This window comes from Dasypus novemcinctus, chromosome 17 (assembly GCF_030445035.2).
Source record: "Dasypus novemcinctus isolate mDasNov1 chromosome 17, mDasNov1.1.hap2, whole genome shotgun sequence".
Lineage (NCBI taxonomy): Eukaryota > Metazoa > Chordata > Mammalia > Cingulata > Dasypodidae > Dasypus > Dasypus novemcinctus.
This window is the reverse complement of record NC_080689.1, coordinates 100,401,280-100,420,071: the sequence shown is the minus strand read 5'-3', so window position 1 is coordinate 100,420,071 and position 18,792 is coordinate 100,401,280. Positions and strand designations below refer to the sequence as shown.

At 43.2% G+C, this 18,792-nt stretch overlaps 1 long non-coding RNA gene across 2 annotated transcripts; it reads right to left on the bottom strand.

Moving 5' to 3' along the window:
• Positions 1 to 457: 457 nt before the first annotated feature.
• On the bottom strand, positions 458 to 18,042 carry LOC131274112 (uncharacterized). Of its 2 annotated transcripts, none has more exons than XR_011646222.1 (4): positions 17,910 to 18,042; positions 2,944 to 3,111; positions 1,958 to 2,164; positions 458 to 773 (listed from the first exon to the last, which is right to left on the bottom strand). It is a non-coding gene; the product is annotated as an uncharacterized lncRNA (long non-coding RNA). The 2 variants fall into 2 exon arrangements; XR_011646221.1 differs by lacking the exon at positions 17,910 to 18,042 and adding an exon at positions 3,934 to 4,118 and having other exon boundaries at positions 565 to 773.
• Between the last annotated feature and the right edge of the window lie 750 nt (positions 18,043 to 18,792).

Below are 18,792 nucleotides of genomic sequence, written 5' to 3'. Positions count from 1 at the left end.
AAACTTGAGGCAAAATTCTTAGCAGGCTTCTTAGCAATGAAGTGGAATAAAAATCCAGACTTTGTAATACTTCCTGTGACTGTTTTTTGATTCAGTAGAAATGTAAAAAATCATGGGTTTTGGTGGAGCACAGATACAAATTCAGTTGTCTTTACTGTAGGTTCAGTGGTTTCTTTTTCTTTATGGGGTAACCATTAAAAACGTAATGGGTTACACTTCTTATGTAGCATTGCCAGATGAAATAGAGGACACCTAGTTAAACTTAAATCTCATAAAAACAATGTGTATTAGCATATTTGGCATATACAATTTGAGACATGCTTATGCTAGAATATAGTTCATTGTTTACTGAATTTCAAAATTTACTGGGGTTTATTATTTTATTTGCTAAAACTGGGAACATTATTCTTAGGGATATTTTAAAGGTTTTATTAATTGAAGAACTTCTCCTTGTAGCATATGCTAAGGAAAGAAGAGTTGAAAACAAGCTACCAGCTGAAAGACAGTAATTGTAGTAAAACTGACACAAGATAACAAATATATACTTTTGTATAAACTGTTTAAAATCAGAAATAAACAAAATTTTTATAACGAATTTACATCATGTTTGCTTTTAGTTGCATGATATTTTCCTGGAAAGATGCAAAAGGAGCAAAAACATTAGTGTCCACTGCTGATATGGACTGGGATGCCAGGGGAAGTTGGTGGGTGGAAGACTTCTCACTACATTTTCCATTGTGCAAAATTTGACTTTCACACCGTGCAAAGTTTACCTGTTAAAAGCAATCAAAATCATTGAAATGTAAATTTTAAACATGTAACAACCAATTAATGAGAAAAAAGCATTGATTTTTCCTGTAAGCCTGGAGTTCTTTGATGTGGAGGGGCTTTCCAGCACAAACCAATGTTTATTTATAAATAATTTAAGTATAGAACCTAGGAAGAAGTCTTTGTGCTATGAATTAGGAAGAATCAATAAATTGCTCTAACAAAGTCCCTAATAATTGTGCTGTCCCAGTATACTTTGAAGGGACCACCTGCAATTTCCCCTGTCAGAGTCCTGGATGAAGTTCTACCCTCCCCCACTTCAAGCCCACCTGCCCTCTGCCCCTCCCCCCTGTAGAATGTCTGAGTGCTCCATTCTAGTCCTGTTGAGATTCAAACTTCTCCACCCTTTCCATGGATTTCTGGGAATCTGTTGGCAGCGGTTCACTCTCAGGGTGTAGAATTGAATCTTTGCTAGAAGTTGTCAGATAGTGGTGGTCAGTGTCCAAGTGTACTGAGGTGACTTCAAAAGGTAAGCACTTAGGATAAGGTGGTGTATTATCAGGGTCCCTGATATCCTTCAAATCCCTAGAAATTCACATTTGACCCATCTTCTTGGAACAAGATTTGAGATGAATCTCGAGGAAGGAGAAATCACTGGACTCCACCAAGAACCTCTCACCTGGAAATTGGTGAGATAGGTTGGAAAGCCAAGACTTAGAGTTGAGGAAGGGGTCTCCTTAGATATGTGAGAGGGCTACAATAGGTATGAGAAAGTTTGGTTGCAGGAAGAGTATCTCTCTAGAAAAAAGCCACATAACAAGTGTATTAAATGGTAGCTGGTTTATGTTGTGTGGTAGTGTAGAGAGGCTTGTCTCCACCCTTTGTCATTACTTCAGGCACCTGGGAACTTATGATTTTACTGGAAGAATATGACCTGGAGTAAATGAGATCCCATGGGGACAGTTAGAATCAATGGTCTAATGTAAAAAAACTTTTTGGTAGAGTTCATCGTGGCCAAGTCAGCAGTGAAATAGCCTGTCTGTGAGGCAGCCTGGAAATTACTCTAATGGTCCCAGCCCAGAGCCTCTAAGCTCCTACCAGCCCAGAGGCCTTGTGCTTTCACTCCTTGATTCAATGTTTCCAGGGCACTTGTGGTAACACTTCAGCTAGTTTTAGAGATTGGGTTTACCTGGATTTTATGACTCTTTCTTAAACTGTGTAAACTCAGATGCTCAACCAATTCATCTTCTCTAATTCCTCACGGTGAGCCCTCAGCTCTTCATTTTAAAGTTGAGGTGAAGATGTTGCTCATAGTCCATGAATACTTCATGGTCATGGAATGGATAGTGACTGCTATTTGTTTTCAGTAAAACACTCAATGAAGGGTGGTTCCTTTCTGAAGAGGGGAAGGAGAAGAGATACAATTAGGTATATGTTACTCTATCACTAATAGTACTAGAAGTAATAGTAGTATGGGTAACAGTCTGAAGAGATGATGCAGAACATAATCTTAAGAATTTACCACCTTCATGATGCCTTTGTGCTGCCTAGAACTTACCCAAAAGAACATCCCTTATCTGCTCATGAGCATGCTGAGGGGTATTTTTTCCAAAGAATTCATTGACACCAGCTCTTTGGTCAAGAGGCTGACTGAATGCCTTCACCAAATATTGAGTCTGGCTGAATTTCTGGTAGCAATTTCCTCAAAGAGGGGCTGTCCTGATAGCATGTGCTTCTTTCTCCTTAGCACTCAAAGGTCTGGGAGGCTCACTGAATGGGAGCAAGTTCGCTTATGGGAAAACCCTGATCTGGAGTTCTATAACCTAAAATCACTAGGGGGACAGGTGCTATTCTGAATTTCCTCCACCTAGGTGCCTGCTTACTTTTTGAAATTCATAGCTCTGATTCTCTTGATGTATGCATGGCCATTCCAACAGAACAGCATGCCTGTGCCAGCACCACAAAGGAGAAACACGTCTCTCAGTAAGAAGGTGATTTATTGCAAATGCACAAGCAAGAAACTGGGAGAATCTTCCCAAAACCAGTTCAAACTGAGAATGGGAACTTGAATTTGTGTAGGGAAAAAACCAGGGGGAGAGATGAAAAGAAAAGCAAGTCCAAAACAAGAAAAAAGTGATGACTTTAGACCTTCCAGGGGTCTTGTGAGGAGGGTACCTGCAAATTTCCAGTCTGTGTCATCTCAAGCACGTTAAACTCATAACTGTTGTTCCAGTTTCAGTGATTTATCAGTGACAGTTTAGATTCAGATATTGATGCTTCTGATGCTATTCTCTGGTATTGCCTTCAGTTGATATTTTAAACTGGGAAGGTCTGGTTGATGTCCTTTTGGGAGATAAGAAAAAAGAGTAACTATTAGATTGGATTAAGATAAAACTATCTTAGTTATGTTTGGGTAGATACAGAGCTGTGTAGGTGAAGAAATTTTTAATAAGCACTTTTCCCAGCTCTCAATTTCCCAATGAGTAAAGGACAGCTCCTGAGAGCCTCAAGAGTGTTGCCTTTTTGGTCTCTAAATCCACCCATTTCCCTGTCTCTACAGCATCTCCAGTGCTGGGACCAGACAAGACAATGAACTCTGGAGTCTCCCTGTATGCCTGGCACTGCCCTGCCAATCCCTTCACCCATTCCTGGCCCACCACCCCCACCTCCCTGGGGGTAGCACCTACCCCCATCTTTCCCTCCTGGCAGCTCTCTGCCACTGCCTGCATTGCCCAGGCCACATTGGTGACAGGAAAGGGGGGCCTTGTCCCCACTGGGACTGGAGGTGAGAAGATCATTATTCAAATCAGAAAACTAGGGGGACCAGCAGAGCCCCCTCCTACTCAGCCCTTTATCCTTCCTCAGATGCCCCACATTTCAAGTGACCCAAGGATCCTCTGTGGGGGTGCTCAGCTTGCCCCTCCTGGGATCTTGAGGGCCTCTGCTCTGGAGCCCTTGATCCCAGCCTCAGCTGTGGGGTGCATCCAGTCTGCTGAGGGAGGCTGGATCCCAGGCCTTCCTCCTCAGTCTCCACCACCAGCTGCCCAGTTGGCTCCCAGTATTCCTCCAGGGAATGCTTTCATCAGGCCACAGGGGGCCTCCATGGACAGAGGTCCTCCCTCCACCCAGTCCAAGGATGACTCCTGTAAGCCCAAGATTGTTTACCAAAACTTCTGGTGTTGGCAGTGCTTCAAGTCCCTGGCCCAGAGGCACATTCGCCTAAGTGCTGATGCTGAAGCTCTTCCTTGCTTTCTCGAGTGAGTGGCTTCCTCTTGGAGACACATTTGTCTGTTTTGCACCATTCAGATAGAGAGGACTAGGGGATGGATACCCCAGGTTAATGTCTCCAGAATTTCTTGATAGTAGGCCATGAGGAGAGATGATATATTTCTGGTTTATGAGTGATTTTCAGGTGTTTTATCTCAATTAATACCTCCCTAACTTGCATATATAAAGAACTCCTATATCTTGAAAATAAAAAGATAAGCAACCCATTTAAAAAATGGGAAAAAGATTTAAATAGACACTTTTCCAAAGAAGAAAAATAAATGGCTGAAAAGCACAAGAAAAAAATGCTCCAAATGTCTAGTTATCAGGGAAATGCAAATCAAAACTACAATGAGATACCATTTTACTCCCATAAGATTGGCAGCTATGAAAAAAACAGAAGACTACAAATGCTGGAGAGGATGTGGAGGAATGGGAACACTCATCCACTGCTGGTGGGAATGCAGAAGGATCCAACCATTCTGGAGGACAGTTTGGTGGTTTCTCAAAAAACTAACCATGATTTGCCATATGACCCAGCAATTCCACTCTTGGGTATATATCCAGTAGAAATGAAAAAAAGGACACAAACCGATATATGCACACCAAAGTTCATAGCAGCATTGTTCACTATCGCCACAGTTGGAATCAACCCAAATGCACATCAATAGATGAATGGATAAATTCTGGTACATAGATACAATGGAATACTACTCAGCTTTAAGAACAAATACACTACAAACACACATGATAACATGGACGAATCTTGAGAAACTTATGTTGAGTGAAGCAACCCAGGCATTGAAGGACAAATACTACATGACCTCAATGATATGAAATAAGTAAACCAAGCTGCATTAGAGAGCTTGAGACTGGATGATAGGCTTACAGGAAATTGGGGGGTGGGGTAGAGGAAGGATGTAAGCTGAAACCTACATGAGTGAACTCTATGATAAGCTGGAGGTAAGAATTTCTACAAAGAAGGGATAAAATGGGGGCATAGGGTTACCTTTGGATGGGGCTTTGCAGGCTTAAGAGGGGCTAGGGATGGGAGGATGGGTAATATTGCCCAAGAAATTGGGGGGGAGGGTAAGGAAACATACGAACATAGGAGATTCTCAGGTATTTGGTTGAGAGGATAATGCTGAGAAAACCTTTTCAAAAATATAATAAGGAAAGTTACCTGTTTAAGTTGCTTAAAGGGGATAATCTGATGAAGGACAGGCTCCTAGGGAATATGTGAATGCTCATTTTGCTATAGTGGGTTATATCATTGGATAGAGACCCAAATAATGAGAGTGAAAGTATACCCACATCCTGGGGAGGACTGATGCCATCAAATAGAGGGAACTGTATCTCTCCAGAGAAATGGTGGTGCCCAGGGCTTAGGGCAGTTGAGCATGTCAAGCCCTCAACAGTGTTGCAAGTATCTCTAAACATGGGCCTTCAAGCAATGAAGATTGCCTGTCACTATGGGCCTTAAGAGGAGGGGGGAAGAGGTATTGAATAGATGGAACCAATGTAACTGTGTGGGCAATAGAAGTGTTTCACAAGAGTATGCAAGGGTGGATATAAGACATGTAAAATTACACCAAAAATGTATAGGGGCTGATAGGCTAAAGTGTAAATAATAATGTAAAAAATAAGATACCTAAAAATTTAGAGAATTGTATAGAATAAAATATAAACCACAATGTAAACACAAATGTTCCCTTGTTTGAAAGCTATTGTCTCAATATCTGTACATCAGTTTCAGTATATATAGTATGAATATGTAAAAAGATTATTTCTGTGGAAGGGAAAAGGTTTTATGTTGGATATGTGGGAGTACTGTATATGGTATATATGAATTACTGCGATCTAAAACTCTTGTGAAGATAAGCTTAATAATTAGATAACAGAAAAGAAAAAGATAGGACAGAGACACCGAGGAAAAGACGGAAGTAGTTGCCTTGTCAAGTTGCATACAGGGCAACAATTATTGCAGTGATGGTAGGCAAAACATCAAAAACAAACCTTTTGCATTTTTTAATTTTTTGATACCCCAATTTGTTTTTACCTTAATTTTTCCAAGTTAATATGTATTCTATATCTAACCTTTAAACTCATCACTATATTCCATTTTACTTATAAGGGAACCTGACATTATATTGGGCTTCACTTTTCAAGAAGTTTTGGATCACAGAGAGGTTCAACAATGGCAGTGGAGGAATACTGGTGTGGGATGTTATTGACAGGGGACACATGGTTGGCAGGGAATTCTAGAGGGCATATATCCAGGGTACACAAAACTGTCTGGATATTTTCATAGTGGATACAATTAAAAACAACTGAGGGAGTCCTGAGTTTCTAGCCAGGGGAGCTCTATCACAGTCCCTAAAGGAACAGCAACAATCCCCCAAGTGAATGGCAAAGACTAAAAAAGAAGGAAGGTCCAACAATTAGCCCTTAATACTAATGAATATGCTTGTATGTGCACCTGAAATAAGAGCAAGGCCTAGAGCTGCAGGGTGCCTAAGGGCTACCTCCTGAGAGCCTCCATGTTGTTCAAAGGTGGTCAGTCTTGAAGCCAAACTCAGCATGTAAATACATTGCCTTCACCTCAGCGTGGGACATGTCTCCCAGGGATGAGCTTCCCTGGTACTGAGGGATTACTATCACGTACAAGCTGATGATGTAACTAGAAAATGACCCTGAATACAAGGGTCAACTTGGACCAGCAGAATATCTCAGCCTATATATAATACCAGGAGTTAAAATGCTTTTTGACCTGAATCAATGGGGAAATGGAAAGGACAAATGAGTTTATATGGTTGTGAGTCTCCAAAAAAGAGCTGGGAGGTTACCAGAGGGGTCGCCCTTATGCACACCTCAGCAGAGTCCCAGATACTGATAAAGTAGATACAACCCCAGGTATTGGTTCTTCTGAGGGCTACAGAGACCCACAGGTTCTATGGTCATGGCAGATGGAGTTCAGTGCCATGTCAGTTGGCCCTTTTTTGGAGTTGGTGTTTCTGTGTGATGGAGCTGGACTCAGATGTGATCTTTTTTCACAAGTCTTTCCTGTTATGTTTACCAGAACTGTAGTTGATGCTGGGGCTTAATATATACCCAGAAGACCTGAATCTCTGGACTGACCATATGATAGCCAGGCCCTGAGCCTCAACAGATTTCAGCTTCTACACTCTGGTTTATTGGACTTACCCCACTCAGCCAAAATGGAGTTGAAGAAGGTCAACCACCACACCATGGAGTCAAGAGTGCCTACAACTGAAAGCAGGAGGATTGCATCCAGCATCCATGTGGAATCTAAGCCCCCTCTTGATATAGATGTGGAATGGACACAACCAAACCAAGGTCCACAGGATGGGAATAGAATATGGATTAAAGTGGACTTACTGATATTCTTTTCATGAACTATTGTGATTAGGAATCGAAGAAAATGTGGCATTGGTGTGGAGAAAGTGGCCATGGTGGCTGCTAGGTGTGGGGAATGGATGAAGAGATGAGATGTGGAGGCATTTTTAGGACTTGAAGTTGTCCTGGGTGGTGCTCCAGGGAAAATTACCAGACATTGTATGTCCTCCCATGGCCCACTGGATGAAACGTGGGAGACTGTGGGCTATGATGTGGCCCATTGACCATGAGGTGCAGCCATGCTCAGAGAAGTACTCACCAAATGCAATGAATGTCTCATGATGATGGAGAAGATTGTTGCTGTGGGGGGAGGAGTGGGGTGAAGGGGTGGGATGTATATGTGGACCTCATATTTTCTGAATGTAATTAAAAAATAAATTTTAAAAATAGGGGAAAAAAGAAAAAGGACATAGACACTGAGGAAAAGATGGAAGAAGTTGCCTTGACAATTTGCATACAGTGCAACACTTACTGCAGTGATGGAAGGCAAAACATCAAAAACAAAGCTTTTGCATTTTTAATTTTTTTGATACCCCAATTTATTTTTACTTTAATATTTCTAAATTAATATATATTCTATATCTAAACTTTAAACTCATCATTATATTCCATTTTACTATTAATGGAATGTGGCAATATATTAGGCTTCATTTTTTAAGAAGTTTTGGATCACAAAGAGGTTCAACCATGGCAGGGCAGGAATACTGGTGTGGGATGTTATTGACAGGGGATACATGGTTGGCAAGGAGTTCTAGAGGGCATATATCCAGGGTACATAAAAATGGATATTTTCATAGTGGTTACACAGCAGCACTCCCTCAAATGCAACCTCAAAGACCAAAATAGAAGGATGGTCCAATAATGAGTCCTTAATACTAATGACTATGCTTGTGAGCCTGTGCACCTGAAATAAGAAATAGGCCTAGAGCTGCAGGGTGCCCAAGAGTTACCTCCTGAGAGCCTCTGTGTTGCTCAAATATGGCCAGTCTCGAAGCCAAACTCAGCATGTAAATGCATTTCCTTCCCCCCAGTGTGGGACATGACTCCTAGGGATGAGCCTCCCTGGCACTGAGGGATTACTACCAAGTACTGGCTGATGATTTAACTAGAAAATGACCTTGAATAAATGGGTCAACTCAGACCAGCAGAATATCTCAGCCTACATATAATACCAGGAGTTAAAAATGCTTTTTGACCTTGAATAAAAGGGGAAATGGAAAGGATGAATGAGCTTATATGGCTATGGGTCTCCAAAAAAGAGCCGGGTGGTTATCAGAGGGGTCACACTTATGCATACCTCAGCATAGTCCCAGAGACAGATAAAGTAGATACAAGCCCAGGTATTGGTTCTTCTGAGGGCAACAGAGACCCACAGGTTTTATGGTCATGGCAGATAGAGTTCAGTGCCATGTCAGTTGGCCCTACTTTGGAATATGTGTTCCTGTGTGATGGAGCTGGACTGAGATGTGATCTTGGTTCACAAGCCTCTCCTGTTACCTTTACTGGACCTGTGGTTGGCACTGGGGTTTAGTTGTACTCAGGGGACCTGAATCTCTGGACTGCCCATGTGACAGCCAGGACTTGAGCCTCAACAGACTTACAATTCCTACACTCTGGTTTATTGGACTTACCCCACTCAGCTAACATGGAGGTGAAGAAGGTCAACCACCACACCAGGGAGCCAAGAGTGCCTACAACTACATGAAGGAGAATTACATCCATCATTCATGTGGAATTTAAGCCCTTTCCCAATATAGAGGGGGAGAGGACATAACCATTCCAGGGCCCACAGGATGGAGGAATAGAGTATGGATTAGAGTGGACTTACTGATATTCTACTCATGAACTATTGTGATTAATAATCGAAGAAAATGTGGCATTGGTGTGGAGAAAGTGGCCATGGTGGCTGCTGGGGGTAGGGAGTGTGAGGAAGAGATGTGATATGGGGTATTTTGGAGACTTGGAGTTGTCCTGGGTGGTGCTGCTGGGACAGTTACTGGACATTGTATGGCCTCCCGTGGCCCACTGGGTGGACTGTGGGAGAGTGTAGGTTATGGTGTGGACCACTGACCATGAGGTGCAGCAGTGCTCAGAGATGTATTCACCAAGTGCAATGAATGTCTCATGATGATGGAGGAGATTGTTGTTATGGGGTGAGGAGTGGGATGAGGGGGATGGGGTATATGGGGACCTCATGGTTTTTGAATGTAACATTTAAAAAAGACAGAAAAAATTAAGTAAATATAAAAAAATAAGCTAAAGTCAACCATATGCTTCACCAAAAAAAAAAAGAAATAGCAATTTTCCAAAGAGTACCCTCACATCCAATGACTCTTGTGTCTAATAATCCCTCTCCCCATATCAATAATCACTAGGTTGACTTAAAATAATTAAAATATACAGCACTGTGTAATGTAGTTTTGCCTATTTTGGAACTTTAAATCTGAGTTGTTGCCAGAGCTGTATTTTGTTTATTTTGTTTTCATACATTCTGCTGTACAATTATAGCACACTTTGTGTATCAAGTCTTCTGTTGATGGACATTTGCCTTGCTTCTGTTTCTGATCACTGCCAATAAGTCTGCAATAAACATTGTGATCCATGTCATACACACAAAAAACTTATGAGATACAGCAAAGGCATCTTGAGAGGGAAATTTATAACACTAAACACTTATATTAAAAGAGAAAAAAGAGCTAAATGCAAAGATTTAACTGAGCAACAAGAGAAACTAGAAAAAGAACAACAAACCAATCCTCAAAGCAAGCAGAAGAAATAACAATGATTGAAGTAGAAATAAATGAAATTGAAAAGAAAAAAGAACTTTAGAGAAAATCAAAATCAAAAGCTGGTTCTTTGAGAAGATAGGTAAAATTTACAAACCCCTACTGAGATTAACAGAGAAAAAAAAGAGGCAAATAAATACAATCTGAAAAAAAGGGAAGAACTATGACTGACCCCACAGAAATAAAAAGGATCCTAAGAGGATATTATGAGAAACAGTATTTCAACAAACTATACAACCTAGATGAAATGGGCAAATTCCTAGAAATGCACAAACAACTTACACTGACACTATAAGAAATGCAAGAACTTAACAAACTGCTCACACTAAAGACACTGAATCCATCATCAAAAATGTCCCATCAAAAAAAAGTCTAGAATCCAATGGCTTTACAGGTGAATTCTACCAAACATTTCAAAAAGAATTAACACCAATCCTGTTCAAATTCTTTCAAAAAATTGAAGAGGGAAAATTACCCAACACTTTTTATGAAACCAACATCACTGTAAAATCAAAGCCAAAGAAAGACACCACAAGGAAAGAAAATTATAGACCAATTTCTCTATTAAACATAGATGCAAGAATTCTCAAGAAAGTATTTGTAAATTAAATGCAGGAGCATCTCAATAGACTTGTACATTACGACCAAGTGGGATTTATTCCTGGTAGGCAAGGCTCATTCAACATAAGAAAATGAACCACATTACCGAACTGAAAGAAAAGAAAAAAACACATCATCTCAATCAAAAAAATCAGAAAAAATTAGAAAAAGCATTTGACGAAATCAGTATCCATTCTTGATAAAAACATTTCAAAAGATATGAATAGGAGGAAAATCCCTCAATATGATAAAAAGTGTATATGAAAACCACACAACCAACATCTTAGTTAGTGGGGAAGGGTTGAAAGCTTTCCCTCTAAGATCAGGAACAAGACAAGGATACCCACTAGCAACCTTTTTATTTAACATTGTAGTAGCTCTAGCTAGAGCAAGAAAAAGAAAACAGAAAAGGCATCCAAATAGGATAAAGAGGAAGGAAAACTCTATTTGTGGATAACATGATCCTAATTTTAGAAAATTCAGAAATATCTACAAAACAAAGCTACCTGAGCTAATAAATGAGTTCAGCAAAGTGGCAGGATACAAGATCAATATGCAGAAATCCGTAATGTTTTTGTACATTAGTACTGCATAAACTGAAGAGGAAATCAGGGGGAAATTCCACTAACAATAGCAACAAAATGACTAAAACACCTAGGAATCAATTTAACCAAAGAAGTACAGGACCTGAAGACTATTGTGAAGATGTCAATCCTAACCCAACTGATTTAAAATTCCAACAGCTTACTTCACATTAATAGAAAAGGCAATTACCAAATTCACTTGGCAGGGAAAGTACCCCTGAATAGCCAAAAGTATTCTAAAAAAGTATAGTATACTATACTATAGCATAATATAGGAGGAATTTCACTGTCTGATCTTCAAACATATTACAAAGCTACAGTGGTCATAACAACATGGTACTGGCATAAAGAGAGACACATTGAACAGTGGAATAGAATTGAAAGTCTAGAAATAAACCCTTACCTCTATGGTCAACTAGTTTTTGACATATCTACCAAGTCCATGTTAACAGGAAAAAACAGTTTCTTCAACAAATTGTACAGGGAGAGCTGCATATCTATAACCAAAAGAATGAAAGGGGACCCCTGTCTCATTCCCTATACAAGAATCAACTCAAAATGGATCAAAGACCTAAATATAAAAGGCAGGACCATAAAACTACTAAAAGAAAATGTAGGGAAATATCTTAAAGACTTCATGGTACACGGTGATTTCTTGGACCTTACACCCAAAGTACACACAACAAAAGAAAAAACAGATAATTCAGAACTCCTCAAAATTAAATACTTTTGCTTCTCACAAGACTTTGTCAAAAGGGTAAAAAGGCAGCCAATTCAATGGGAGAAAATAATCAGAAATCACATATCCGATAAGGGTTTAATATCCATGATATATAAAGATATGTAACAACTCAACAATATAAAGGCAAATGACCCAATTAAAAATGGGCCAAAGACATGAATACACATTTGCCCAAAGAAGAAATACAAATGGCAAAAAACATATGAAAAAGTATTCAATGTCAGAGAACTAAATGTTGGAAAGAATGTGGATAGGAACACGTATTCACTGTTGTTGGCGATGCAGAATGTAGAGCCACTGTGGAGTTCAGCAGTTCCTAAAGAAGTTGAATATAGATTTCCCACATGACCTTGCAATACCACTATGCAGTATATACACAGAAGAACTGAGAGCTGTGAGAGCAGTGACATGAAGAGACATCTGCACATCTATGTTCATAGTGGCATTATTCACAATTGCCAGAAGCTGGAAACAACCAAGGTGTTCATCAACTGATAAATGGATAATTGAACTGTGGTATATTCACACAATGGAACATTACGCATCTGTAAGAAGAAATGAAGTCATAACATTGACAACACTGATGAACCTGGAGGACAGTACGTTGAGTGAAGCAAGCCAGACAGAAAAGGACAAATACAGGAAAACTGCATTACAATGAACTAAAGTATTGTATAATATAGTGTATGATTCCACTTATAAAAAATGTAAATAGAAATCAGTTTATAGATGAAAGAAAAAAAGTATTTGTGCAAAATAAGCCAGAAAGGGGAGCTGTGGACAGCAAAGAAAGTATAGAAAGATTGAGGGGTGGTGGATTTTTTTGTTTTTTTAAAAATTATTATCACTGCGATAATGAAAATGCTCTGATGACTATAGTGTCTGGATATCTCCAGAACCCTCAGGAGCCCTGAAATTTGGGATAGTACCTACTTTGGCAGTCAGTAAGATCCTGCTGAGATGTGCAGAAACTCACTTTGAAGTTTCTTAGCTTTATAAACTCATTTGTCTTGACCTTTCCCCCCTTTTGGTCAAGGGCTTTTTCCAGTTGCATTGCTAGTTGGTGCTTGGTTATAATCCCTTGGTGCCAGACAGGCTCATCCCCAGGATTCATGCCCTACACTGGGGGAAAATAATGTATTTATATGCTGAGTTTGGCTTAGAGAGAGGCCACATTTGAGCAAAAAGGAAGCTCCCAGAAGGCAACTCTTAGCACCCTATAATACTAGGCTAGGTTTCAATTTCAAGAGTAAAGGTTCTGGGAAATGGACTTGGCCCAGTGGTTAGGGCATCCATCTACCACATGGGAGGTCCACGGTTCAAACCCTGGGCCTCCTTAACCCATGTGAAGCTGGCCCATGAGCAGTGCTGATGCACGCAAGGAGTGCTGTGCCATGCAGGGATGTCCCCCGCATAGTAAGGAGAGCTGCCCAGCATGAAAGAAAGGGCAGTCTGCCTAAGAATGGCACCACCTACACAGAGAGCTGACACAACAAGATAACACAACAAAAAGAGACACAGATTCCTGTGCTGCTGACAACTGAAGTGGACAAAGAAACAAGATGCAGTAAACAGACACAGAAAAGAGACAACTGGGGTGGGGGGGAGGGGAGAGAAATAAATAAATCTTTTTAAAAAAAGAAAAAGAGTAAAGGTTCTTCTAGTCATCAATATCAAAGACCCATAAGTAGACCATCCTCCTTCACTAGTCATTGCCCCTGTATTTGGGGGATTCTTGCTGACCTATTAGAGAACGTGGCAGTGCTCCCCAGGATGGGAATTGGATATTCCTTCAGTTATTATATGAGTCTCCACCCACCATGGGGCAATGCCCCATGAACATCTGAACACATTTACATGCCTTTTACGTATGCCCAGGTGAGCCTCCTCCTATTTATTCCCCATCACTGACACCCCATACAAATGATCACCCCCTGCCACAGATAGAAAACCACAATTGCTGGACAGGATGTAGAGAGAAATGAACAGTTAGTTATTCACTGTTGGTTTTAATGCAGAATGGTACAGCCCCTATGGAGGACCATTTGGCAGTTCCTAAAGAAGTTAAATATAAACTTGCTACATGACCCTACAATATCACTACTACGTATATATCCAGAAAAATGAAGAGCACTAACACCAACAGACATCTGCACACCAAAGTTCACTACAGCAGTATTCACAATTCCAAAAGCTGGAAAAAACCCAAGCGTCCATCAACTGATGAATGGGTAAGTAAATTGTGGTGTATTCACATAATGGAATATTACATAGCTGTAAGAAGTGAAATCATAAAGCATATGACAAGCATGAATCTAGAGGACATTATATTGAGTGAAGCAAGCCAGACACAAAAGGACAAAAACTGTATGATTGTGTGACTATGAACCAAATATATTGTGTAACATATTGTTTCATTAAAAAAAATTTATATTTATCCAGTACATTTATTTGAGAAATGGTATCTTTATCCAACAGTGTTTTCTTTTTCTTTTTAAATTATTGTTTACATATTCAATTATTAAATGTACAAAGTAAAGTTTTTAAAAAAGTGAGGTTACACTGAAGAGTTGAAAATCAGAGACTTTAAAATGTGATCCTTTACTCAAGAAAAATAAATACCAAAAAAAGAAATATAGAAACCAAGTTTTTCTTTAGCATAATAAAACTGTGTGTGAAATATATGAATATGGATAAAGTTGCATATATGCCTGTTTTCTTTGAAATTGAACAAATGTATGTTAACAAAAGATGGTAACATAATATCACTTATGCTAAGTGAAGAAGCCTGACACAAAATACTACATATTGTGTGATCCCATTTATATAAAAGGTAAATGTAAATCAATTTATAAAGTTGAAGCTCAATTAGTAGTTATATAGGGCTGGGGAGGACTGCTAAGGGGTGTGCATTTTTTCTACAGTTCTGAAAATGTTCTAAAATTTTTGATGGTGTGGAATGCATAATATTGTGATAATACTAAAAGCCACTGATTATACACTTCAGATAGATTGTATGGTATATGAATATATCTCAGTAAAACTTAATAAGTAGATAATTGTGTAAGAACAGCAAAAAAAAAAATAGCAGCGGTTCAGCAGGGGAAACAAAGATCAAGGGGTGAGGCATTTCCTTATTAATTTATTTTTATTTATTATTATTCAAATAATGAAAATATTCTAAAGATGGTTGAGGTAATGAATACACAACTATGTGATTATACCAAATACCACTGGTTGTGCACTTTTTTCGGTTGTACACTTTAAATGAATTGTTGCTTTATTAATGTATACCAAAAAAGTTGATTTGTTAAAAACATATAAGCATGTATCAATAAAATTAATTTGTTTAAAAAAAAAGAAAAGAAAAACACTTCTAATCCTCATCCAAAGATTTCACTGTTAAGGTTTTGGTATAAAACCTCCCCAGATTTTCCCACTGAGCAACATTGAATTCCTCCTCGTCACACTTAGGATCTGCTGAGTGACAGTGCATTAGGAGAATGGCACAGTCATCTGTGTGGACATGACAGGGCCCCCAGCAGCTCTGCCTGGCTTTCCCCCTTCTGGGGTGGCAATCGAGTGAGAACCACCTTCAGAAGCTCAGGGGGAAGCGCAGGGGTCAAAAGAAGGGGGTGGGACATGGGAGGTCCGCGCCTCCTTGACCCGTGTGGAGCTGGCCCGTGCGCAGTGCTGATGCGCGCAAAGAGTGCCGTGCTACACAGGGGTGTCCCCCGCGTAGGGGAGCCCCACGCGCAAGGAGTGCACCCATAAGGAGAGCCGCCCAGCACGAAGGAGGGAGCAGCCTGCCGAGGAATGGTGCCGCCCACACTTCCCGTGCCGCTGACGACAACAGAAGCAGACAAAGAAACAAGACGCAGCAAAAAGCCACAGAAAACAGACAACCGGGGGAGGGGAGGGGAATTAAATAAATAAATAAATAAATCTTAAAAAAAAAAAAAAAAAAAGAAGGGGGTGGGGGTGAGGAGGTCCAGCACATCTGTCTTAACTAGAGCAGCTGCTCCCCAGCTCTGAACTGCTTCCCTGGAAGGGAACCAACTCTTCTAAGAGGCTGAGAACAGTAAGCGCAGAGGCTTCCTCTGCAGCCGGCTCCTTTAAGGTCAGCTGGGTGACAGCTCTTGGCAGACACAGCAGGGCGAGAATGGTGTCCCCAAGGCACCTGGGTCACCCCCTCTGCCAAGCAGAGGTGCCCTGGAGCTCCTGAAATGCTCAGCACAGCCCTGGGCTCCCTCAGCAGCACCTAGTAGGTGCCCTTTCCCAGTCTGTGCAGTGCACCCTAGCAGGCACCCAAATCCGGTGGCCCCTGTTGGCCAGCCAACCTCCTCCGGCCCTCGCAAGCTAGCATCTTAGCAAGACACACAAACCATTTCCACCCAGCATTACTCCAACAAATCAAAGTTTTAAGAAAAGCTTTAACCACTACCAAAAGGAAAAGCCTCCCTGGGGTCATGGGGAGCTCTGAGGAAGGCCCTGGCTCAGGCTGTCCCAGGGCGTCCAGGGCAGCACAGCCAGGACGGGTGCGATGGGAGTGGGCTCCTAGATCACAGACCTCGCCTGCCGCATGTACTCCCAGAAAACAGAAAGGAGTAAAACGGAAGAGAAAATGAAAGTCTCAAGTGGCTCACCAGGGCTTGGATCCAAAGAATGCAAAGCCCACGATGAGGAAGAGCGCCACCCGTAGACCTCTGGGTTGGATACACACTTTTAGTTGTAAACTGTTGAGGTCCCTGCAAAACTCCCGGGCTGGGCAGAAACCTGCCCCCAGGCCCCTCCCAGGAGAGGGCCCCATTCCTTGTGCTCCCTGAGGGCACACACCGGGTGTCAGCTCTGCTCCCCCCACGGCCTTCCCAGGGTCCCTCCCCAGGGAGCAGATCAGTTCCCCTGTAAAAGTCACGCTGTGGACAGGCACCAGCTGGCCCTATCCAGGGGAGAAGAAAGAGTAGCAGCCTGGGCCTGGAGGCAAATGTGAAGTGGAGGGCCTGGGAAGGGAGCGCTGAAAGGCGCCCAGGAACCTGGGAGGGTAGGCAGGGAGGGCAGGGGGCAGGGCTGCAGGTTGGACCACGGGGAAACAGGGGGCATGTGGGGAGGGAGGGAAGCTGTGGGCAGAGGGGCCGGTGGGGGGAAGAAGGATGGGGAGGAAAGGGATAGCGTGGGGAAGGAGGGACTGAGGAGGGGGAGGGACCATGGAGGGAAGGAGGGACTGTAGGGGGAGGGACCCTGGGGCGAAGGATGGGGGAGGTGGGACAATGGGGGTGTAAATTGTGAAGAGGAAGAGGAAACGCATTGGGCGGGTAGTGGGGGTAGGGAGGGACCAAGACTGGGGACAGGTCCGTTTGGGGGGAGGAGGGACCGCCCCTGGGGGGAGGAATAGTGGGGGGGAGGGAGGGACCATGGGGGTAGGGAAAGTGGGCGAGGAGGGACCATGGGGAGTGAGGGCCGCCCTCCCTTATTCTGACTCGGCCCCCCCCCAGTCCCGCCGCGCTGGGCCTGGACCCCCGAAAGGCCCCCGCCCGCCCCGCGCCGCCCGCGGAAGCAGCCCCCACACGGCCCGCCCTGCCTGGTCCCCGCCGGCCCCGAAGGACCCCGCCCCCCGCAGGCGAGGCAGCAGGACCTCCGTGGGCGCGGGACGGGCGCCCCTCACGCGGCAAGGGGGCTCGCTCGCCCTCGTCTGCGCCCACGGGCCCCGCCTGCGCCCGCCCGACGCCACGTGGGGCCCAGACTTACCGCTGCGCGGGCGGGACATGGGGTTCCCGAGGGCGGGCGAGCGCTCCCCGCAGCCCCCGTGCGCCCCGACACCGCGTCCCTCCTACCCTCGGGCTCGCAGGGGTGCCGCGGGAGCGCGCAGCAGGTCCGCGGGAGCGCGCCCACCCGCCGCCAGCTCTTAAAGGGCCCGCCTCGCGGGGGCAGGGTGGGACTTGAGGGCCTGAGAGCCGCAGGGCCAATCAGGTCTGGACCGGTTCCCCGACTCCGCCCCCGAAGGGGCGTGGCCCTCCCCGTGACGGACAACGCCCAGCAGCCAATCATCGCGCGGTCCGGATGGCGCTAAGGAGGGCGATCTCCCCCTACGCGGTGAGGGCGGCTCCTGACTGGTCGGCAGGGGATCCCCGCAAGTGGGGGTGTCCCCACGCACAGTGCACCAGAGGCGGCCTGGGCCCGGGCGTGGGTCACCGAGGCCGGCTGCTTGGAGCTGCTGGAAGCCCGGTGTGAGGTGCCTCTGGCCCGGCGCAGCCGAGCCCGGCCCCGAGCGAGGCTGTCGTCCCTGCTTCTTTCTCCCGGAGCTGGGGGCTGGCTCCTCTGAGGAGCCTGAGGAGTGCTGGCCCCTGGCCTGCGTTCTGGGGAGAATTTATTTCCCACATTTATTTTATTCGTACATGTTAATAAATCATACAATACATCCAAAGAATACAAGCAACGGTATTTGGTATATCAGAGTTGTGCGGGCATCACTTCATCATTAGGAGTGCGTTATCATTATTTCAATAATAAAAATAAGCAAAAAACAGACTTCTTCATCCCTCACTCTCTCTGTTCCCCTGCCTTACAGAGCTGCTATTTCTGGCCATTCTAGCACAATTATTTATTTATTTAGTCGTTTTATTCAGACATA